The sequence below is a fragment of the Dendrobates tinctorius genome, unplaced genomic scaffold (genome assembly GCF_039654945.1).
Source record: "Dendrobates tinctorius isolate UK_male_01 unplaced genomic scaffold, ASM3965494v1 ptg000235l, whole genome shotgun sequence".
NCBI lineage: Eukaryota > Metazoa > Chordata > Amphibia > Anura > Dendrobatidae > Dendrobates > Dendrobates tinctorius.
Genome location: NW_027361902.1, coordinates 1,660,929 through 1,671,893, shown reverse-complemented (window position 1 = coordinate 1,671,893; position 10,965 = coordinate 1,660,929).

The following is a 10,965-nucleotide window of genomic DNA, read 5'->3' as shown; positions in this document are numbered from 1 at the left end:
ACGATGGGGCCCTCACTAACTAGAAAGGACAGGAATGAAAAGCCACTGTCTGCAATCACGCAAAAACCCTGCCAAAAATAATGTCCAACACGTCTGATAGAAAAAGGCCCTGAAGTCGCTAGACTTCAAAACACTATATCAGCACTCAGGTATATTCTGAAGACAGAGCAAAAGAGATCAACTGATCAGAGACAAAATGGGGATTCAGCCCAGTCCAGCCAGGGCTGGCTGAACACAAAATCTAAGTAAACCAGACAAAAACTCATATGAACAATAGCAGAGAAAACTTAGCTTTAGGATGGCAGGAACCAAACTGGAAACCAGAAGCCACAGTCAGGAAAAATCACCAGCAAGAAACTAGGGAGTCGGCTGCCTTAAATCCAATCAGAAACTCCTGATGTCCAATCGCAGTCCTGTTCCTCAGGTGGCCGGTCTCTGCCATTTAGATTAGCTTCATTACCTCCCTTCACCAACAGAGGGAGTCCAGATAGAGAACTCACTACTCCTCTGTCAGCACAGCCAGCTCCACAACCCTCACCAGAAGCCACAGGCAAACCCGAAAATGAGCTCACAACAGCAACCCCTGTGTCAATATGACCAGCTCCACTGCCTTCTGTAGTAACCAGAGGGAGGCCAGAGAGAGAATTCACAGCCTGCACGGAGAGGGCACTGATAACAACAGCAAGGACACAGGCTGGGCATGAAATTCTCGGCAGACACAGACATGTGGAGTCCTTGTACATAAATGCCAATAAGTGTGTAGGAAGAAGTAAGGAGTGTCAGCTGATTGTGTGGTCACAGCTAGACAGAAGGGGCAGCTGCATATGAGCAATAGCACTGCTAGCTGTAGTAGCCCGGTCAGCTAGTCCTGCCGGAACACCCAGCGCCTGCACAGAGAGGGCACTGATAACAGCGAGGACGCAGGCTGGGCATGAGAGTCTCTGCAGACACGGACATGTGGAGTCCTTGTACACAAATCCCAAGTCAGGAGTGTCAGCTGATTGTGTGGTCACAGCTAGACAGAAGGTTCAGCTGCACATGAGCAATAGCACTGCTAGCTGTAGTAGCCCGGTCAGCTAGTCCTGCCGTAACACCCAGCGCCTGCACAGAGAGGGCACTGATAACAGCGAGGACACAGGCTGGGCATGAGAGTCTCTGCTAACACAGACATGTGGAGTCCTTGTACACAAATCCCAAGTCAGGAGTGTCAGCTGATTGTGTCGTTACAGCTAGACAGAAGGGTCAGCTGCATATGAGCAATAGCACTGCTAGCAGTAGTAGCCCGGTCAGCTAGTCCTGCCGTAACACCCAGCGCCTGCACAGAGAGGGCACTGATAACAGCGAGGACGCAGGCTGGGCATGAGAGTGTCCACAGACACGGACATGTGGAGTCCTTGTACACAAATCCCAAGTCAGGAGTGTTAGCTGATTGTGTGGTCATAGCTAGACAGAAGGGGCAGCTGCATATGAGCAATAGCACTGCTAGCTGTAGTAGCCCGGTCAGCTAGTCCTGCCGTAACACCCAGTGCCTGCACAGAGAGGGCAGTGACAACAGCGAGGACGCAGGCTGGGCATGAGAGTCTCCGCAGACACGGACATGTGGAGTCCTTGTACCCAAATCCCAAGTCAGGAGTGTCAGCTGATTGTGTGGTCACAGCTAGACAGAAGGGGCAAATGTCGGAGGCAAATGTCGGGTACAACAGGTCCAAGTTTATTTACTTGCCGTCCGCCTGACGGCCTCCGCAGTACACTTCACTTATCGGCCCTCCGTTTTCAGGGCCTTTTCCGCACACCGTACTTTACTCCGGGGACGTACATATACGTACCGTCCCCTCTTCACCTGTTGACGCTCCTGTCAGATCCGTCACTGTGGCCGCCTTAGGTCCGTAACCAACAGTACTTTTACTGAACAGTCGCCTCAATACGGTATGCTTTACCTCAGTGCCTCGTCTATACTGCGGTACTTTCCTGTCAGGACCACCCCCCTGACGTTCTCTCTCAGTCCCCCTGGTTTGGTTTTCCTCAGAGTGCACGAACTGTCGTAGTCCTCCTTTCACTTGAGCTCCCCCTGGGGACTGGAACTTTCTGGAACCCTCCTTCAAATTTATACCTTTCCCGGTACCCTGTAACTCCGCCCCCCATGACCAACGGTTTCCTAAGCCCTAAGCTGATGTCAAGTTCTTTGCTTACACTCCTCCCTGCCTTCTAATGGTCAACCAAGGTACTGCACGTCCACTACACTTTCCTAGCTGTTTCCCCACTGTAGTAACTGACACCTATCTGTGCAAACCTTTCCTTCTCCATTCTGACAAGTTCGTCCGTCCGGTCACCTTCCCTACACTCCCCCTTCCTTTGTCTATTGTCATCCTCGACAATTGTAATCCCTGCCTTCGTTGTTCTGAAGCTTCACCTGCACTCTGTTGTTGGACCAGTTGTTGGGCCAAGCCCACTACCTGCGGGGACCGAACCATACTGGGAGCACCATGCTCTGAGTAGCCTACTGCTACTCACCAGCGCGCACGCCACATGACGTCTTTCAAACTGGGCTAGGTACACCCATATTCTCTCTATGGCGTGTACCTTTCCCTACTCTCTCCTGTTACCATCCACTGTCTGGTACGCCATGATCGAGGCCTCACACCTACCAGACCATTGCCGGCGTCCATCTTTCTCCTTCAGGGGTGTCCGTGGGTGTCGGGGACCTGACCTAGGATGGCTGTCTTTTTCACATCTTCCACCTCTTGTACCTTCCTTTCAATTACATGTCATGGTCGGCATCTCTGTCTCCCAGACCCTCTTCACACATAGACCCCTCTTCGGATCTCACACTTCCCGTTGGTCCCTCAGACCTTCCCTCACCCAGACCTGTTGCATTTTACTTTGGCATATTATACATTAAACAACTTTATAATAGCACAAGTACCCATTTTTATATATATTTTTTTCATTTTCTTTTGCTTTCAAAACCAACATATAACAATAAAAACATCACATGTTCTCCTCCCCCCCCTTCCTTGGACAAGGACACTCCCTCTTCTTGACATCCCCGCTTTGCTAGGCTTAATACAACAAAAAAAAAACTTCTATATTAAACTCTTCTTTTTGTTAACTCGGACGCAAACTGTCCTTAAAATTTTACAAAACATTTCAACGAAACTTCGAAAGTCCAAGCCACTTCCTAGTGGCCGGCAGCAAGGGTCCCACAGCCGTGGAACTCCCGGGATGTAAGGAGTGTCCGCAACAGTCCTCTTTATGGGGGTTCGCATTCTTCGGGCACCGCCAGTACTGCCACCGCATAATATCCGCGGGGGCAGTATTCTTTATAATATGACACTAAGTCCCCCTCCTTCAGAGCCCGGCCGTGACGTATGGAGGCCACGTTAGCATAAACCTTTTGACTAGTCTGATCTCGGATGAAACCGTAGCCTATAGCCACGTTTGTGTACACCAGCCATCCCTTCGATCTCTTAGCCGCCATACCTGCCTGTTATCAATGAGTCACCGTAGGAGGCAAAAACAGAAATGCTAGCTAAGTCCAGAAAACCAGAGAAGTTGGCAGCTATCGGATTGCAGACCCCTGAACCTATCAACACAACTAGCAGTAGCCGTGGGGGGTTCCTACGATGCCCTAGACCCCTCGATCACAGCCGGAGGACTATATAGCCTAAAGACAGAAAAGGAAATCTAAACTGCCCCAGAGCAGACCCCAAAGCAAAAGGCAGCCCCCAACATATAATGATGGTGAAGCAAGAAGAAAGAACACTAACACAGACAGAAAGATAGACTGAGCAAAGATGGGGCCCAAGCTAACTAGATAGGAAAGGACAGGAAGGCTGCTGTCTGCAATCCGTGAAAAACCCTATGAAAATAAGAGCCAACAAACTGACAGTGAAAAAGGCCCTGAAGACGCTAGGCTTCAAAAATGCTATGTCAGCACTCAGGAATATTCTGAAGACGGAGCAACCGGCAAAAGGAGATTCAGCTCACCCCAGCAGGGAGTGGCAGAATCCAGAAAAGCAAGGAAAACAAAACACAAATGCTAACAGGCAAAGCAGAAAACTTAGCTTTAGAGGAGCAGGAATCAGACTGTGGTCCTAGAAGTCCACAGAGAAATCACCCGCAGGGCAGAAGGGCGTCGGCAGCCTTATATCCAGTCCGTGACTCCACTCAGCCAGTCATCATCATTAGGCTCAGGTGCCTGATAATCAGGCTCATTACCTTCCTTTACCAGAATAAGGAGTTCACCAGACCTCAGTGACGAAGGGGAAAATGAACTCACAATAGTACCTCCCCCTTGAGGAGGGGTCACCGAACCCTCAACCACGCCACCAGGGCGATCAGGATGAGCCCGATAAAAGGCACGCACCAATCTTTTGGCATGAATATCAGAGGCAGAGACCCAGGAATTATCCTCCTGACCATAAACCTTCCACTTAACCAAATACTGGAGTCTCCGTCTAGCCAGACGGGAATCCAGTATTTTCTCTACCTCATATTCCATGTTACCTTCAACCAATACAGGGTCCGGAGGTGCCACCCCAGGAACAACTAGTTCAACAAACCTCTTCAACAAGGCCTTATGGAACACATTATGGATTTTAAATGTGACAGGAAGAGCCAACCGAAAAGAGACCGGAATAATAATCTCCAAAATCTTGTAAGGTCCAATAAATCTAGGCTTAAACTTAGGAGAAGCCACCTTCATAGCGATATTTTTTGATGATAACCACACCATATCACCAATCTTAAACTGGGGACCAATGGTCCTATGTTGATTGGAAAACCGCTGGGCCTTTTCCTGGGAGAGAGATAATTTATCCACCACTTGGTCCCAGATCTGGTGCATTCTCTCCACCACAGTGTCAACACCTGGGCAGGCAGAAGGCTCCACCTGCCCTGAAGAAAATCAAGGATGAAACCCAAAGTTACAAAAAAAGGTGACATCAAAGTGGCAGAACTAGCTCTATTATTTAAAGCAAATTCGGCCAAGGGCAAACATGAAACCCAATCATCCTGATCAGCGGAAATAAAACATCTCAAATACGACTCCAAGGTCTGGTTTGTTCTCTGTCTGCCCATTGTTCTGAGGGTGAAAAGCAGAGAAGGACAACTGGATTCCCAGCTTGGAACAGAAAGTCCTCCAAAATCTAGACACAAACTGAACTCCTCTGTCAGATACAATGTTCTCAGGAATCCTGTGCAAGTGAACCACCTGTTGCAAAAACAGGGGCACCAACTCAGAGGAAGATGGCAACTTAGGGAGTGGTACAAGATGAACCATCTTAGAGAACCTATCACAAATCACCCAAATAACAGTCATTCTTTGAGAGACCGGCATATCAGAGATGAAATCCATTGAAATATGGGTCCATGGCCTCCTGGGGACCGGCAAAGGCATCAACAACCCACTAGAGCGAGAACAAGATTTAGACCGGGAGCAAGTCCCACAGGACTGCACAAAATTCCTGACATCAAGAGACAAGGTGGGCCACCAAAAAGAGCGACTCACCAGATCTCTAGTACCAAAAATACCTGGATGACCAGCCAATGCAGAGCAATGAACTTCAGACATCACTCTCTTCTTCCACTGGTCAGGAACATACAACTTTCCACTGGGACAACGCTCAGGTTTGTCCTCCTGGAACTCTTGCAGAGCAAGTCTCAAATCGGGCGAGATGGCAGAAAGAACTACCCCTTCGCCTAAGATGGTAGCAGGCTTGGTCACCACAGGAGAATCAGCAAAGAAGCTCCTAGAGAGGGCGTCTGCCTTGACATTCTTAGTTCCAGGAAGAAAAGAGACCTCAAAACCAAAACGTGTAAAAAACAAGGCCCACCTAGCCTGTCTAGGGTTCAAGCGTTTAGCCGACTCTAGGTAAATCAAATTCTTGTGGTCAGTGAGGACCACAACTTGATGTTTAGCTCCCTCCAACCAATGTCTACACTCCTCATATGCCCATTTCATGGCCAACAGTTCCCGATTCCCCACATCATAGTTACGTTCAGATGGAGAGAACTTTCGGGAAAAGAAAGCACAGGGATTCATTTTAGATGTTACAGGATCCTTTTGGGACAAAACAGCTCCTGCACCAATCTCAGAAGCATCCACCTCTACATCACAGCCGGAGGACTATATAGCCTAAAGACAGAAAGGGAAATCTAAACTGCCCCAGAGCAGACCCCAAAGCAAAAGGCAGCCCCCAACATATAATGACGGTGAAGCAAGAAGAAAGAACACTAACACAGAAAGATAGACTGAGCAAAGACGGGGCCCAAGCTAACTAGATAGGAAAGGACAGGAAGGCTGCTGTCTGCAATCCGTGAAAAACCCTATGAAAATAAGAGCCAACAAACTGACAGTGAAAAAGGCCCTGAAGATGCTAGGCTTCAAAAAAGCTATGTCAGCACTCAGGAATATTCTGAAGACGGAGCAACCGGCAAAAGGAGATTCAGCTCACCCCAGCAGGGAGTGGCAGAATCCAGAAAAGCAAGGAAAACAAACACAAATGCTAACAGGCAAAGCAGAAAACTTAGCTTTAGAGGAGCAGGAATCAGACTGGTCTCCTAGAAGTCCACAGAGAAATCACCCGCAGGGCAGAAGGGCGTCGGCAGCCTTATATCCAGTCCGTGACTCCACTCAGCGAGTCATCATCATTAGGCTCAGGTGCCTGATAATCAGGCTCATTACCTTCCTTTACCAGAATAGGGAGTTCACCAGACCTCAGTGACGAAGGGGAAAATGAACTCACAACACCTGCCTCTCCCTTTTCATGCAGCTGTTTCCAAATCGCTTGTTCCCGTGCCTTCTTCCCCTTAATAACCTCCGCAACCCAAACGAAGGGTACAGCGCAGGCTCTGGAGTCCGATGGACGGGGCTCCGCCGAAGAAGAGGGCAGGGCAGAGGCAGCCGATGGTTTATGCTGCCCAGCAGCCGCTAGAGCCGAATGGTGAATGGGTGCAGCCGGGTTCTCGGTGGGTGGGAGCACAGGGCCTGCCAAATAGGCTACAGCCGGTTCCAACTCCGGCATAACCACGGCCGCAGGGTAGACTGCACTCGACGTTTCAGCCGGGGCCGGAGTAGTGACCGATTTGACAAATGAGGTCGCTGGTGGCAGGGGAAGCGCAACAGCGCCCTCTTGGATCAGGCTCCGCTCCAGCGGCACCGTGCGTGGCGTCTCCGGGCGGGGTGGTTCAGGAATGGAGGCCCCGCTCAGTTCAGCATAGAGGGAAGGGCCTCCTGTGACCGGCCTCTTGGGTGCACAGGCTGTCACGTGCTGCAGCCGAATGGTGGGGGCCGCTTGCGGAGCCACTGGCGGGGCCGGAGGATCTCTCACCTTCCCCGGCGCCGTGGCCTCCGTTACGTCATCACGCGGCTCTTCACCCTGCCGTCCGACGGGGCTAGCCTCCAGGCTTAGGGGCTCCATGGGCAGATTCTCCGCCGGTATTCTGGGTGGCCGCTAGAATCACGCTAGATTGCTCTAGAATCACTGCGTTGAGAAACGTGATGGTGTCTCCGCAGTGTTGGATGTTGATCTCCATGAGGTCACTCATCCTCATTTTCGCAGTCTTTTTACTAGGCATTGCTCCTACTAGCCAGTTTCCTACTCCACACTGATGAGGGGCAATACCCCGAAACAGCTGTCTGTGGATGGATACCATGTTTTGGCATAGGTGATTTCCTTCATTGGAGACTGCCCTTCCCGTGGTTGTTCCTTCCCGGTGAAAGACCTGGCTAGTCATTGCTTGCGTTGAGAAACATATGATGGTGTCTCCGCGGCTGTTGATTTACATGTTTTTGCATATTTCCCATAAGGGTGGGGGCATTGCTCTAGAATCACTGCGTTGAGAAACATGTGATGGTGTCTCCGCAGTGTCGGATGTTGATCTCCATGAGGTCACTCATCCTCATTTTTGCAGTCTTTTTACTAGGCATTGCTCCTACTAGCCAGTTTCCTACTCCACACTGATGAGGGGCAATACCCCGAAACAGCTGTCTGTGGATGGATACCATGTTTTGGCATAGGTGGTTTCCTTCATTGGAGAATGCCCTTCCCGTGGTTGTTCCTTCCCGGTGAAAGACCTGGCTAGTCATTGCTTGCGTTGAGAAACATGTGATGGTGTCTCCGCGGCTTATATTTTTGCATGTTTTACATATTTCCCATAAGGGATGGGGGCATTGCTCTAGAATCACTGCGTTGAGAAACACGTGGTGTCTCCGCAGTGTCGGATGTTGATCTCCATGAGGTCAATCATCCTCATTTTTTCATAGTCTTCTACTAGGCATTGCTCCTACTGGCCAGTTTCCTACTCCACACTGATGAGGGGCAATACCCCAAAACAGCTGTCTGTGGATGGATACCATGTTTTGGCATAGGTGGTTTCCTTCATTGGAGACTGCCCTTCCCGTGGTTGATCCTTCCCGGTGAAAGACCTGGCTGGTCATTGCTTGCGTTGAGAAACATGTGATGGTGTCTCCGCGGCTGTTGATTTACATGTTTTTACATATTTCCCATAAGGGATGGGGGCATTGCTCTAGAATCACTGCGTTGAGAAACATGTGATGGTGTCTCCGCAGTGTCGGATGTTGATCTCCATGAGGTCACTCATCCTCATTTTCGCAGATCCGTCACTGTGGCCGCCTTAGGCCCGTAACCAACAGTACTTTTACTGAACAGTAGTCCCAATACGGTATGCTTTACCTCGGTGCCTCGTCTATACTGCGGTACTTTCCTGTCAGGACAACCCCCTGATGTTCTCTATCCTGTCCCCATGGTTTGGTTTTCCTCAGAGTACACAGACTGTCGCAGTCCTCCTGTCACTTGAGCTCCCCCTGGGGACTGGAACTTTCTGGAACCCTCCTTCAAATTTATACCTTTCCCGGTTCCCTGTAACTCCGCCCCCCACCACCAACGGTTTCCTAAGCCCTAAGCTTAGGTTTATATACAGTGATGGTCCGGCCATCCTGAGGGAGTGAGGGATGGAGATAGTGAGTGGGCGACACACACAGAATGACTGTGATTAGTGACCGTGATAGGCCGCTCTGAACAGATGAGAGAGCGCCTGAAACTATGCAAATTGTGGATAGTCCTGATGTCTTGGGGTAGAGCATTCCAGGGGATTGGAGCAGCGCGGGAGAAGTCTTGGAATGTGAGGTACGGATTAGTGCAGAGGTTAGTCGAAAGTCGTTTGCAGAGCGCAGCAATCGGCTAGGCCGATAGACAGAAATGAGGGAGGAGATGTAGGGGGGTGCTGCACTGTGGAGAGCTTTGTGGGCGAGAACAAGTACTGTGAATTGGATCCTATAATGAATGGGCAGCCAATGTAAGGACTGAAGAGCAGACGAGTCCGAGTACCGATTACCCAGATGGACGATCCTGGCCGCTGCATACTTGTGTTTACTGTTATTTGTACGAGATAAAAGGAAAATGAAAAAAAATAAACAGTTATAAAAAAACTAGAAGCACATGAAGGTCGTGGAGCGGCCGAGCCAGTCTCCAGCTCTCCTTCCCGTAGAAAACGGGATCTGAAAGTCCGTGCTGCCCAGCGACAGGCCCAAAACATCACTGCCCTAGAGGAGATCTGCATGGAGGCATGCGCCAACATACCACCACCAGTGTGCGCCGTGTGAAGACCGGAAACCTCTGACCTCTGTCACTGCCAACAAAGGACGTATAACAGGATACGGAGAGGATTGTCACCGACCAAACACCGGTTCTCCACCAGAAACTGGAAAATGAACCTCCCGAAATCAGAGAAGGGGATTTCCTGGATTTCCATTGTGACTCTCAGGCTGGGCACACGATGCGGCGTTCCCACAGCGGAAACGCTTAGAAACGCACCCCCCATGCAACCCTATGGGATTCGGCAGTTGCTGTGCCAATGCTGCGGCCATGGGATTGCACTGAAACGCTCACACGAGGCTGCGCCCCCCATGGGTAGAGTGAGCGCTCAGTGTGCGGATGGTGCCCAGGGTCCGGAGGAGGAGACTGTCCCCCACAACCGGGGGACCACATCCTGTAAAAAACAGAAAAATCAGGCTATCCTCACCTCTACCGGCCCCCGGAGTCCTCCCGCCTCTCAGCCACGCTGCCGGCATCTTCCGTTCCCAGGGACACATTGCGCGAATCACCTCTGATGACGCAGCGGTCACGCGAGAGGCTCCATCATCAGGAGGTCATTGTCACAAGGCACCACTGGGAACGGAACGTTGCGGGAGCATCGCTGAGATCGGGGCCGTCCGAAGGTGACAGTCACTAGGTTTGTTATCTTCTCCTATAGATGCTGGGCTCCAGCGTCGTCTTCTTAACCAGCAGAGGGAAAGCCGACAGCTGCCGATGTTTATAGCCTGGGGAGGGGGCGACACCCATGGTGCTTCCGAGGCTATTAATATCAGCTCAGAGCTGTACACTGCGCCTTCACTGGCTACAAAAATAGGGGACCCCCCCCCCAAAAAAAAAAAACCCTCCCATCTGACTGCCGAGGTCTGCGCCATTAGCCACTTCCAGCCTGACCGGTGAGGTCTGCACCATTAACCCCTTCCCGACTGACCGGTGAGGTCTGCACCATTAACCCCTTCCCGACTGACCGGTGAGGTCTGCGCCATGAACCCCTTCCCGTCTGACCGGTGAGGTCTGCGCCATGAACCCCTTCCCACCGGTCCGGCGAGGTCTGCGCCATTAACCTCTTCCAGTCTGACCAGTGAGGTCTGCGCCATTAACCCTTTCCCGACTGACCGATGAGGTCTGCGCCATTAACCCCTTCCCGTCTGACCGGTGAGGTCTGCGCCATTAACCCCTTCCCACCGGTCCGGCGAGGTCTGCGCCATTAACCCCTTCCCGTCTGTCCGGCGAGGTCTGCGCCATTAACCCCTAGCCGTCTGTCCGGCGAGGTCTGCGCCATTAACCCCTTCCCGTCTGTCCGGTGAGGTCTGCACCATTAACCCCTTCCCATCTGTCCGGCGAGGTCTGC